Below are 13,664 nucleotides of genomic sequence, written 5' to 3' on the forward strand. Positions count from 1 at the left end.
GGGAAGACTCTGATGGAACCCTGATATAAGGGAAGACTCTGATGAGGATTGTGGTGTAGGGTAAGATTCTGAAGAGGACGCAGACATATGGGAGGACTCTGAAGGGGACTCAGACATATAAAAGGACACCGAAAGGGACTCAGATGTACACAAGTACTCCTATACATCACTGTCCTTGTACACATCTGAGTCCCCTTCAGAGTCCTTCTATAAGTCTGAGGGGGATTCAGACATAAAGGAGGACTCTGAAGGGGACTCGGATGTATAGAAGGACTCTGAAGGGGACTCAGACATAAGGGAGGACTCTGAATGGGGCTCAGATGTATAGAAGGACTCTGAAAGGGACTCAAATGTATAGAAGGACTATGAAGGGGATTTAGATGTATAGAAGGATTCTGAAGGGGACTCGGATGTATAGAAGAACTCTGAAGGGGACTCCGATGTATAGAAGGACTCTGAAGGGGATTCAGATGTATAGAAGGACTCTGAAGGGGATTCAGATGTATAGAAGGATTCTGAAGGGGACTCGGATGTATAGAAGAACTCTGAAGGGGACTCAGATGTATAGAAGGACTCTGAAGGGGATTCAGATGTATAGAAGGACTCTGAAGGGGACTCAGATGTATAGAAGGACTCTGAAGGGGACTCGGATGTATAGAAGGACTCTGAAGGGGACTCGGATGTATAGAAGGATTCTGAAGGGGACTCGGATGTATAGAAGAACTCTGAAGGGGACTCCGATGTATAGAAGGATTCTGAAGGGGACTCAGATGTATAGAAGGACTCTGAAGGGTACTCGGATGTATAGAAGAACTCTGAAGGGGACTCGGATGTATAGAAGGACTCTGAAGGGGACTCAGATGTATATGTAGCGCTACCCCCGAAGGAGCCACTGGTTGATTTGGGATCTACTCTCTTTTGCTCAGCTCACCCCTATATAACTAGCTCGAACCCTCCCTTGACACATCAGAAGTCCAGTAAGCGGGATATTGTGACCCCTGCTGGGCCGAGGCCACAATAACAGGCATGCAATATACAATAACAAAACTGAAAGTGAATTAGCTGCTGTGACGAATAGTCCCGCCAAATGAGAAATGTACTCCACACAGTGAATATATTTGAATGTAAAGGGGTCATTTTACTGTATAAAGGCTCAGAAAACAACAGATATAGGATTTGGACATAGACACAATAAATGGCAATAACTCTGAGTCCGATCCGCAAGGGCCCCTGCAAGAAAAATCAGCAATCAATGTAAATGAATAGGCTATTCTAGACCCGAGGATGGTACCACCCGCCTAAACGTAACCACTTCCCGACGGCCGTACGACTTTGTACGGCCGCAGGGTGGCTCTACATCTCTGGGAGGCCGTGTTTTTACGGCCTGCGTGCGCAGCAGCCAGCGGCGCGGGCGCGCGCGCCGCATCGCTGAGATGCCGATGCGAGTGCCTGGCGGCCGCGATGTCCGCCAGGGACTCGCGATCGGCGGCTACAGGGACAAGACGTGGAGCTCTGTGTGTAATGATGAGGTGTAAACACAGAGCTCCACGTCCTGTCAGGGGAGAGAGGAGACCGATCTGTGTCCCTTGTACATAGTGACATAGATCGGTCACCTCCCCCAGTCACCCCCCTCCCCCACACAGTTAGTAACACAATTCAGGGTACACATTTAACCCCTTCCTCACCCCCTAGTCTTAACCCCTTCAATGCCAGTCACATTTATACAGTAATTAGTGCATATTTATTGCACTGATCGCTGTATAAATGTGAATGGCGCCAAAAATGTGTCAAAAGTGTCCGATGTGTCCGCCATAATGTCGCAGTCACGAAAAAAAATGCTGATCGCCGCCATTAGTAGTAAAAAAAAATAATAAAAAATAATAATTCTGTCCCCTATTTTGTAAGCGCAATAACTTTTGCGCAAACCAGACGCTTCTTGCGATTTTTTTTTTTAACAAAAATATGTAGAATAATACGTATCGCCTAGACTGAGAAAAAATTATTTTTTTTAAAAAAATTGGGCAATTTATTATCCAGTTAAGCCCCGGACCAATATGCAGCCTAAAGACCCAAGGTGTTTTTACAGTTCGGGACTGCGTCGCTTTAACAGACAATTGCGCGGTCGTGCGACGTGGCTCCCAAACAAAATTGGCGTCCTTTTTCCCCCCACAAATAGAGCTTTCTTTTGGTGGTATTTGATCACATCTGCGGTTTTTAGTTTTTGCGCTATAAACAAAAATAGAGCGACAATTTTGAAAAAAATGCAATATTTTTTACTTTTTGCTATAATAAATATCCCCCAAAAACATATATAAAAACATTTTTTTCCCTCAGTTTAGGCCGATACGTATTCTTCTACCTATTTTTAGTAAAAAAAAATCGCAATAAGCGTTTATCGATTGGTTTGCGCAAAATTTATAGCGTTTACAAAATAGGGGATAGTTTTATTGCATTTTTATTATTATTTTTTTTTTTACTACTAATGGTGGCGATCAGCAATTTTTTTCGTGACTGCGACATTATGGCGGACACTTCGGACAATTTTGACACATTTTTGGGACCATTGTCATTTTCACAGCAAAAAATGCATTTAAATTGCATTGTTTATTGTGAAAATGACAGTTGCAGTTTGGGAGTTAACCACAGGGGGCGCTGTAGGAGTTAGGGTTCACCTAGTGTGTGTTTACAACTGCAGGGGGGTGTGGCTGTAGGTCTGACGTCCTCGATCGAGTCTCCCTATATAAGGGATCACTCGATCGATGCGCCGCCACAGTGAAGCACAGGGAAGCCGTGTTTACATACGGCTCTCCCCGTTCTTCAGCTCCGGGGAGCGATCGCGACGGAGCGGCTATAAACAAATAGCCGCGCCGTGGTCCCGGATCGCTCCCCGAGCGGACCCGACCTCCGCATGTAGCGGGGGGGGTCCCGATCGGACCCCCCACCCGCTAATAGGCAAGGACGTACATGTACGCCCATGTGCCTGTACGTGCCATATTGTGGACGTACATTTACATGCGGCGGTCGGGAAGTGGTTATAGTAACAAGTAAAAAATATTGTTTTTTTTTCAAAATTGTCGCTCTATTTTTGTTTATAGCGCAAAAAATAAAAACCGCAGAGGTGATCAAATACCACCAAAATAAAGCTCTATTTGTGAGGAAAAAAGGACGTCAATTTTGTTAGGGAGCCACGTCGTACGACCGCGCAATTGTCAGTTAAAGCGACGCAGTGCCGGAAGCTGAAATTTCACCTGGTCAGGAAGGGGTATATGTGCCCAGTAAGGAAGTGGTTAAGATGTCAGTCTATACTCGCGAGCACCCCCCTTAGCGGGTAGTTCTGCAGATTAGTTGATGTTCACGTGGCGGCCGGTTGGTGCACGTTAATATTTGTAATCCACAGGTAACAGTAAAAGGGAAGAAATCATATAACAGGATGTCTAGGGTAGTAGAACGTTGTGAGGTCGATCGCCCGTCCGTATCGATCACTCTTGTGAAACACTGGAACAACTTAACTAGGGCCCAGATTCACAAAGACTTACGACGGCGTATCTCCAGATACGCCGTCGTAAGTCCGAATGGCCGCCGTCGTATCTATGCGCCTGATTCATAGAATCAGTTACGCATAGATTTGGCCAAGATACGAGCGGCGTAAGTCTCCTACGCCGTCGTACCTTGGCGTGCAGTAATTACGCTGGCCGCTAGGTGGCGCTTCCTTGATTTCCGCGTCGAATATGTAAATGAGCAATATACGCCGATTCACGAACGTATGTACGCCCGTCGCAATTAGTTACGCCGTTTACGTAAGACATACGCCGGCGTAAAGATAAAGCAGGTCTCTAGGTGGCGCAGCCCATGCAAAGTATGGACGTCGGAACAAGCGTATCTTTTTACGTCGTTTGCGTAAGTCGTACGCAAATAGGGCTGTGCGTAAGTTACGTTCACGTCACAGGCATTGAGCCGGCGTACCTTTGAGCGTAAATACGACGTGATACTGAGCATGCGCGCGCATGCGCCGTTCGTTCGGCCATGCATCTACATGGGGTCAAGCCTCATTTAAATACAACACGCCCCCTACCAGCCTACTTTGAATTACGCGCGCTTACGCCGGCCCATTTACGCTGCCGTAACTTAGGACGTAAGTGCTTTGTGAATGCAGCACTTGCCTCTCTAAGTTGCGGCGGCGTAGTGTAAATACGATACGCTACGCCCGCGCAACATAGAACGGCCGTACGTGAATCTAGGCCTAGGCCTTCACGTTTCGGCCATAGGCCAGCATGTGTCCGTGGCCTGTGAAATGTGCTAGATGTCTATGGCAACCAAAAAAAAGTCAGAAACTGAGCAGGTGCTCTCTCACCCAGCAGGCCGACCCGCCTGATTCCTCCTCGGGAGGGAAAACCACTCTGGCAAGATGTCGCTCCACGGTACACCGGATCCCGGACGAGGGTGCTCCGCTGCTATGGTTGTCAGCTGGGCTTCCTCTTCAATCCCCGCGAGACACCGAATGGAGCTGGGGGTCTTGCTTCCGTCTGGATAGCTGGTCTCCCGGTAAAACTAGGCCCAGGCTTCCGGACTAACGGGGGCAGCTGTGTCTGTACGCAGCTCCGCACAGGAGAGAAGGCTGGTCCTGAGAGCGAGAAAAAGGCGCCACACCCCTTCCTTAACCACTTCCCGACCTCCTCATGTACATATACGTCAGCAGAATGGCACGGACAGGCACATGTACGTACCTGTACGTCCTCTGCTAGACGTGGGTGGGGGGTCCGATCGGGACCCCCCCCCCGGTACATGCGGAGGTCCGGTCCGCTCAGGGAGCGATCCGGGACGACGGCGCGGCTATTTGTTTATAGCCGCTCCATCGCGATCGCTCCCCGGAGCTGAAGAACGTGCTTCCCCGTGCTTCACTGTGTCGGCGCATCGATCGCGTCATTCCCTTTATAGGGAAGACACGATCGATGATGTCATTCCTACAGCCACACCCCCCTACAGTTGTAAACACACACTAGGTGAAGCCTAACTCCTACAGCGCCCCCTGTGGTTAACTCCCAAACTGCAACTGTCATTTTCACAATAAACAATGCAATTTAAATGCATTTTTTGCTGTGAAAATGACAATGGTCCCAAAAATGTGTCAAAATTGTCCGAAGTGTCCGCCATAATGTCGCAGTCACGAAAAAAAATCACTGATCGCCACCATTAGTAGTAAAAAAAATAAAAATAAAAAAAAACTATCCCCTATTTTGTAAACGCTAGAAATTTTGCGCAAACCAACCGATAAACGATTATTGCGATTTTTTTTTTACCAAAAATAGGTAGAAGAATACGTATCGCCCTAAACTGAGTGAGGAAAAAAAAATTTATATATGTTTTTGGGGATATTTATTACAGCAAAAAGTAAAAAATATTGCAGTTTTTTCAAAATTGTCGCTCTATTTTTGTTTATAGCGCAAAAAATAAAAACCGCAGAGGTGATCAAATACCACCAAAAGAAAGCTCTATTTGTGGGGAAAAAAGGACGCCAATTTTGTTTGGGAGCCACGTCGCACGACCGCGCAATTGTCTATTAAAGCGACGCAGTCCCGAACTGTAAAAACCCCTTGGGTCATTAGGCAGCAATATGGTCCGGGGCTTAAGATGTTAAATGACCTCCTTTCCCCAGTCTGAGCAAGACGTCACATCCTTCTGGGGGGGCAAAGCATTGCGGGAAATGTAGTCCGCTTCTCCATGGAGTCCGTGTCTCCTGCTACTAGTAGTCCCGCAATGCACAACTTCCCAACAATGTCCAACATATATACAATTTGAAATAAAAGTTCAGCGGGGATGACCTGCCATGAAGCTCCGGCCGGATGACCCCGCTACATATAGAAGGACTCTGAAAGGGACTTAGACATAAGGGAGGACTCTGAAGGGGGCTCAGATGTATAAAAGGACTCTGAAGGGGATTTAGATGTATAGAAGGACTCTGAAGGGGACTCAGACATAAGGGGGGACTCTGAAGGGAACTCACTCTGAAGGGGACTCAGATGTATAGAAGGGCTCTGAAGGGGACTTGGATGTATAGAAGAACTCTGAAAGGGACTTAGACATAAGGGAGGACTCTGAAGGGGACTCAGATGTATAGAAGGACTCTGAAGGGGACTCAGATGTATAGAAGGACTCTGAAGAGGACTCTAATGTATAGAAGAACTCTGAAGGTGACTCAGACATAATGGCGGACTCTGAAGGGGACTTGGATGTATAGAAGGACTCTGAAGGGGACTCAGATGTATAGAAGGACTCTGAAGGGGACTCAGATGTATAGAAGGACTCTGAAGGGGACTCAGATGTATAGAAGGACTCTGAAGGGGACTCGGACATAAGGGAGGGCTCTGAAGGGGACTCCGATGTATAGGAGGACTCTGAAGGGGACTCAGTTGTATAAATGGACTCTGAAGGGGACTCAGATGTATAGAAGGACTCTGAAGGGGACTCGGATGTATAGAAGGACTCTGAAGGGGACTCGAATGTATATAATGACTCTGAAGGGGACTCGGATGTATAGAAGGACTCTGAAGGGGACTCGAATGTATAGAAGGACTCTAAATGGGACTCCGATGTATAGAAGGACTCTGAAGGGGACTCAGACATAAGGGAGGACTCTGAAGTGTATACAAGGACTCCTCTGGTATGAAATATAAAAACCTAAAGCTGCAGTCACATGACCACCCTTCTCTTCTGGTTACTTCCTGGGGTCCTCTCTCAGGTGTCCTCATCACTGCCTGTGGTCACATGACCATCCTCCCCTCTTCTGTTTACTTCCTGGGGTCCTCTCTCAGGTGTCCTCATCACTGCCTGTGGTCACATGACCATCCTCCCCTCTTTTGTTTACTTCCTGGGGTCCTCTCTCAGGTGTCCTCATCGCTGCCTGTGGTCACATGACCATCCTCCCCTCTTTTGTTTACTTCCTGGGGTCCTCTCTCAGGTGTCCTCACCACTGCCTGTGGTCACATGACCATCCTCCCCTCTTCTGTTTACTTCCTGGGGTCCTCTCTCAGGTGTCCTCATCGCTGCCTGTGGTCACATGACCATCCTCCCCTCTTTTGTTTACTTCCTGGGGTCCTCTCTCAGGTGTCCTCACCACTGCCTGTGGTCACATGACCACCCTTCTCTTCTGTTTACTTCCTGGGGTCCTCTCTCAGGTGTCCTCACCAGTGCCTGTGGTCACATGACCATCCTCCCCTCTTCTGTTTACTTCCTGGGGTCCTCTCTCAGGTGTCCTCACCACTGCCTGTGGTCACATGACCATCCTCCCCTCTTCTGGTTACCTCATGAATCAGGAAATGAGGGGTGACTCTGGTGCCCACGTGTCCCGGATTGCCCGGGATTATCCCGTAATTGACATCTCTGTCCCCCGTCCCGGGCACCTTCATTCCGGGGGGATTACAGTGTCCCGGAATGAAACAGGAATTCATGGGACAGGGGCGGACTGAGCCACCATAGCTCCGCCTCCACCTGACTCTACACCTGATCACTGGTTGCTATGGCCGCTTGGCATCTGACGTCACGGCCGTGACTCCCTCCCTGCCCAGCAATGAAAGCGGAGGAGGATTTCACTTCCTAGTGCTGCTGGGCCCCGGCCGCCACCCCCTTGTCATGATATGAGGCTAGAGTGACAGTCCCGCTGGTCTAGTGGCGGCGCGGTGCAGCGGCAGCGGAGATAAAGCCGGTGCCGACAGCAGCACATCGTGAAACAGCGAGAGGCGCCCCCCGGTGGCTAGAACCAACAGCCCAGGAGGGAGAGGGAGAAAACCTCACCGCCGACCACCCTGACCTGAGCAGCAGTGGGTGCAGCAGGGCCCCGAACCTCCCAGAGCCTGCGCACCTTCTCCAGCCTCCTCTCCTAGCTGTCACCAACAAGAAGGAAGACCAAGGGGCCCCGAGGACGAGGATGGGCGGAAGGTGGGTGCAGCAGGGCCCCGAACCTCCCAGAGCCTGCGCACCTTCTCCAGCCTCCTCTCCTAACTGTCACCAACAAGAAGGAAGACCAAGGGCCCCGAGGACGAGGATGGGCGGAAGGTGGGTGCAGCAGGGCCCCGAACCTCCCAGAGCCTGCGCACCTTCTCCAGCCTCCTCTCCTAACTGTCACCAACAAGAAGGAAGACCAAGGGCCCCGAGGACGAGGATGGGCGGAAGGTGGGTGCAGCAGGGCCCCGAACCTCCCAGAGCCTGCGCACCTTCTCCAGCCTCCTCTCCTAGCTGTGACTGTCACCAACAAGAAGGAAGACCAAGGGGCCCCGAGGACGAGGATGGGCGGAAGGTGGGTGCAGCAGGGCCCCGAACCTCCCAGAGCCTGCGCACCTTCTCCAGCCTCCTCTCCTAACTGTCACCAACAAGAAGGAAGACCAAGGGCCCCGAGGACGAGGATGGGCGGAAGGTGGGTGCAGCAGGGCCCCGAACCTCCCAGAGCCTGCGCACCTTCTCCAGCCTCCTCTCCTAGCTGTCACCAACAAGAAGGAAGACCAAGGGGCCCCGAGGACGAGGATGGGCGGAAGGTGGGTGCAGCAGGGCCCCGAACCTCCCAGAGCCTGCGCACCTTCTCCAGCCTCCTCTCCTAGCTGTCACCAACAAGAAGGAAGACCAAGGGCCCCGAGGGCGAGGATGGGCGGAAGGTGGGTGCAGCAGGGCCCCGAACCTCCCAGAGCCTGCGCACCTTCTCCAGCCTCCTCTCCTAGCTGTCACCAACAAGAAGGAAGACCAAGGGGCCCCGAGGACGAGGATGGGCGGAAGGTGGGTGCAGCAGGGCCCCGAACCTCCCAGAGCCTGCGCACCTTCTCCAGCCTCCTCTCCTAGCTGTGACTGTCACCAACAAGAAGGAAGACCAAGGTCCCCGAGGACGAGGATGGGCGGAAGGTGGGTGCAGCAGGGCCCGGAACCTCCCAGAGCCTGCGCACCTTCTCCAGCCTCCTCTCCTAGCTGTCACCAACAAGAAGGAAGACCAAGGGCCCCGAGGGCGAGGATGGGCGGAAGGTGGGTGCAGCAGGGCCCGGAACCTCCCAGAGCCTGCGCACCTTCTCCAGCCTCCTCTCCTAACTGTCACTGTCACCAACAAGGAGGAAGACCAAGGGGCCCCGAGGACGAGGATGGGCGGAAGGTGGGTGCAGCAGGGCCCGGAACCTCCCAGAGCCTGCGCACCTTCTCCAGACTCCTCTCCTAACTGTCACTGTCACCAACAAGGAGGAAGACCAAGGGGCCCCGAGGGCGAGGATGGGCGGAAGGTGGGTGCAGCAGGGCCCAGAACCTCCCAGAGCCTGCGCACCTTCTCCAGCCTCCTCTCCTAACTGTCACCAACAAGAAGGAAGACCAAGGGGCCCCGAGGACGAGGATGGGCGGAAGGTGGGTGCAGCAGGGCCCCGAACCTCCCAGAGCCTGCGCACCTTCTCCAGCCTCCTCTCCTAGCTGTCACCAACAAGAAGGAAGACCAAGGGGCCCCGAGGACGAGGATGGGCGGAAGGTGGGTGCATCACATACACACCTACCAACAGACAGAGGGGCACAGGAGGGACTGCAGGCAGGGGATAGGGGGGCACTTTCACCCACCCCTCCCCCTCCCCCTCTCTCTCCCCACAAGAAATACCTTCCCCCTAAGAAATACCTCCCCCCAAGAAATGCCTCCCTCCGAGAAATACCTCCCCCCAAGAAATGCCTCCCTCCGAGAAATACCCCCCCCCGAGAAATACCCCCCCCTGAGAAATACCTCCCCCCAAGAAATGCCTCCCTCCGAGAAATACCTTCCCCCAAGAAATGCCTCCCTCCGAGAAATACCTCCCTCCTGAGAAATACCTCCCCCCCCCCGAGAAATACCTCCCTCCTGAGAAATACCTCCCCCCTGAGAAATACCTCCCCACGAGAAATACCTCCCCCCGAGAAATGTCTCCCTCCGAGAAATACCTCCCCCCCGAGAAATACCCCCCCCCGAGAAATACCTCCCCCCGAGAAATGCCTCCCTCCGAGAAATACCTCCCCCCTGAGAAATACCTCCCCCCTGAGAAATACCTCCCCCCTGAGAAATACCTCCCTCCTGAGAAATACTTCCCCCTGAGAAATACCTCCCCCCTGAGAAATACCTCCCCCTGAGAAATACCTCCCCCCTGAGAAATACCTCCCCCTGAGAAATACCTCCCCCCTGAGAAATACCTCCTCCCAAGAAATGCCTCCCTCCTGAGAAATACCTCCCCCCTGAGAAATACCTCCCCCCTGAGAAATGCCTCCCTCCGAGAAATACCTCCCCCCGAGAAATACCTCCCCCCTGAGAAATACCTCCCCCCTGAGAAATACCTCCCCCTGAGAAATACCTCCCCCTGAGAAATACCTCCCCCCTGAGAAATACCTCCCCCTGAGAAATACCTCCCCCCTGAGAAATACCTCCCCCCTGAGAAATACCTCCCCCCTGAGAAATACCTCCTCCCAAGAAATGCCTCCCTCCGAGAAATACCTCCCCCCTGAGAAATACCTCCCCCCTGAGAAATACTTCCCTCCTGAGAAATACTTCCCTCCTGAGAAATACTTCCCCCCTGAGAAATACCTCCCTCCTGAGAAATACCTCCCCCCTGAGAAATGCCTCCCTCCGAGAAATACCTCCCCCCGAGAAATACCTCCCCCCTGAGAAATACCTCCCCCCTGAGAAATACCTCCCCCTGAGAAATACCTCCCCCTGAGAAATACCTCCCCCCTGAGAAATACCTCCCCCTGAGAAATACCTCCCCCCTGAGAAATACCTCCCCCCTGAGAAATACCTCCCCCCTGAGAAATACCTCCTCCCAAGAAATGCCTCCCCCTGAGAAATACCTCCCCCCTGAGAAATACCTCCCCCTGAGAAATACCTCCCCCTGAGAAATACCTCCCCCCTGAGAAATACCTCCCCACGAGAAATACCTCCCCCCAAGAAATGCCTCCCTCCGAGAAATACCTCCCCCCGAGAAATACCTCCCCCCAAGAAATGCCTCCCTTCGAGAAATACCTTCCCCCAAGAAATGCCTCCCTCCGAGAAATACCTCCCTCCTGAGAAATACCTCCCCCCCCCCGAGAAATACCTCCCTCCTGAGAAATACCTCCCCCCTGAGAAATACCTCCCCCCGAGAAATGTCTCCCTCCGAGAAATACCTCCCCCTGAGAAATACCTCCCTCCTGAGAAATACCTCCCTCCGAGAAATACCTCCCCATGAGAAATACCTCCCCCCTGAGAAATACCTCCCCCCTGAGAAATACCTCCTCCCAAGAAATGCCTCCCTCCGAGAAATACCTCCCCCCGAGAAATGCCTCCCTCCGAGAAATACCTCCCCCCGAGAAATACCTCCCCCCTGAGAAATACCTCCCCCCTGAGAAATACCTCCCCCCTGAGAAATACCTCCCCCTGAGAAATACCTCCCCCCTGAGAAATACCTCCCTCCGAGAAATACCTCCCCCCTGAGAAATACCTCCCCCCTGAGAAATACCTCCCCCTGAGAAATACCTCCCCCCTGAGAAATACCTCCCCCCTGAGAAATACCTCCTCCCAAGAAATGCCTCCCTCCGAGAAATACCTCCCCCCTGAGAAATACCTCCCCCCTGAGAAATACTTCCCTCCTGAGAAATACCTCCCCCTGAGAAATACTTCCCCCCTGAGAAATACCTCCCTCCTGAGAAATACCTCCCCCTGAGAAATACTTCCCCCCTGAGAAATACCTCCCCCCTGAGAAATACCTCCCCCTGAGAAATACCTCCCCCCTGAGAAATACTTCCCCCCTGAGAAATACCTCCCTCCTGAGAAATACCTCCCCCTGAGAAATACTTCCCCCCTGAGAAATACCTCCCTCCTGAGAAATACCTCCCCCCTGAGAAATACTTCCCCCCTGAGAAATACTTCCCCCCTGAGAAATACCTCCCTCCTGAGAAATACCTCCCCCCGAGAAATACCTCCCCCCGAGAAATACCTCCCTCCTGAGAAATACCTCCCCCCTGAGAAATACCTCCCTCCTGAGAAATACCTCCCCCCTGAGAAATACCTCCCCCCTGAGAAATACCTCCCCCTGAGAAATACCTCCCCCTGAGAAATACCTCCCCCTGAGAAATACCTCCCCCCTGAGAAATACCAACCCCCTGAGAAATACCTCCCTCCTGAGAAATACCTCTCTCCAAGAAATATCTCCCCCAAGAAATATCTCCCCCCGAAAATACCTCCCCATGAGAAATATCTCCCCCGAGAAATACCTCCCCCAAGAAATATCTCCCCCTGAGAAATACCTCCCCCCTGAGAAATAACTCCACGTGAGAAATACCTCCCTACGAGAAATACCTCCCCCCTGAGAAATACCTCCCTGCATACGTGAGCAGCGCCCGCATATGAAAACGGTGTTCAAACCACACATGTGAGGTATCGCCGCAATCGTCAGAGCGAGAGCAATAATTCTAGCCCTAGCCCTCCTCTGTAACTCAAAACATGCAGCCTGTAGAATTTTTTTTAAACGTCGCCTATGGAGATTTTTAAGGGTAAAAGTTTGTCGCCATTCCACAAGCGGAGCGCAACTTTGAAGCGCGACGTGTTGGGTATCAATTCACTCGGCGTAACGTTATCTTTCACAATATATAAAAAATAATGATTGGGCTAACAACTACTGTTGTCTTATTTTTTTAATTAAAAAACGTGTGTTTTCCCATAAAAAGTGCGCATTTAAGACCGCTGCGCAAATTCGGTGTGACAAAAAGTATTGCAACGACCGCCATTTTATTCTCTAGGGTGTTAGAACCCCCCAAACATTATATATGTTTTTTTCTAAGTAATTTTCTAGCAAATAATGTTTTTGACTTTGTAAACACCGAATCTCAGAAAGAGGCTCGGTCCTTAAGTGGTTAACGAATGATTCTTATCCATGTATAAATGTTAGCGGTACAATTTGGGCGCACATACCCGCGCTCCATTATTACGTGTGTCGCGTTGGAATAATTGTATCGAGTGTTTTGATGATTTCTGTGGAGACCTTTTTTATTACATTACATTATATAGACCTTCTCTACCCATTCCTATGTAAGTACGCCCTTTGTAATGATACAAGTATTCTGCTCATTGGTCGCTCTCATTTCATAGTGAGCTTCATATAAAGTCCCACAAATCTCTTTCCTTTCTCATATATACTCAACACTTAATCTGTATAACACTCCCCCCCCCCGGGGACTCAATACACTTAGAAGGTGAGGAAGCCATCTTGGCGACTGCGTTGGCCGGGAATCGAACCCGGGTCTTCTGCTTAGAAAGCAGCTGTGCTAACCACTGCACCACCAACGCAAAAAGTAGCATGTCTTTTATAGTGTGGGAGGAAACCGGAGAACCCGGAGGAAACCCACGCAAGCACAGGGAGAACATGCAAACTCCATGTAGATAGTGTCCTGGTCAGGATTTGAATAGCTGCAATAGAGCTCAGAGATGATGGAACGAAATAAAGAGAGAGAGAGAAGGAAAGAAGTATTTGAACCAAGGACTCCAGTGCTGCAAGGCTAACCACTAAGCCTCTGTGCTGCCCATATACGGCCTCTGTTCTATAAGGCCCGCCCCCGCTGAGCGGGGTACATTAGTGATGTCCAAAAGAGCTGAGAGATGATGGAAAGAAAGGGAGAGAGAAGGAAATAAAGAAAGAGAGGAAAAGAGAATGAAAGAAAGA

The 13,664-nt window shown here is 51.3% G+C and overlaps 1 non-coding gene across 1 annotated transcript; it reads right to left on the reverse strand.

The window, feature by feature from the left end:
- Window positions 1-13,219: 13,219 nt before the first annotated feature.
- On the reverse strand, window positions 13,220-13,291 carry TRNAR-UCU. Its single transcript has one exon. It is a non-coding gene; the product is annotated as a tRNA-Arg (tRNA).
- Between the last annotated feature and the right edge of the window lie 373 nt (window positions 13,292-13,664).

Source organism: Rana temporaria, chromosome 8 (genome assembly GCF_905171775.1).
Source record: "Rana temporaria chromosome 8, aRanTem1.1, whole genome shotgun sequence".
NCBI classification, from domain to species: domain Eukaryota; kingdom Metazoa; phylum Chordata; class Amphibia; order Anura; family Ranidae; genus Rana; species Rana temporaria.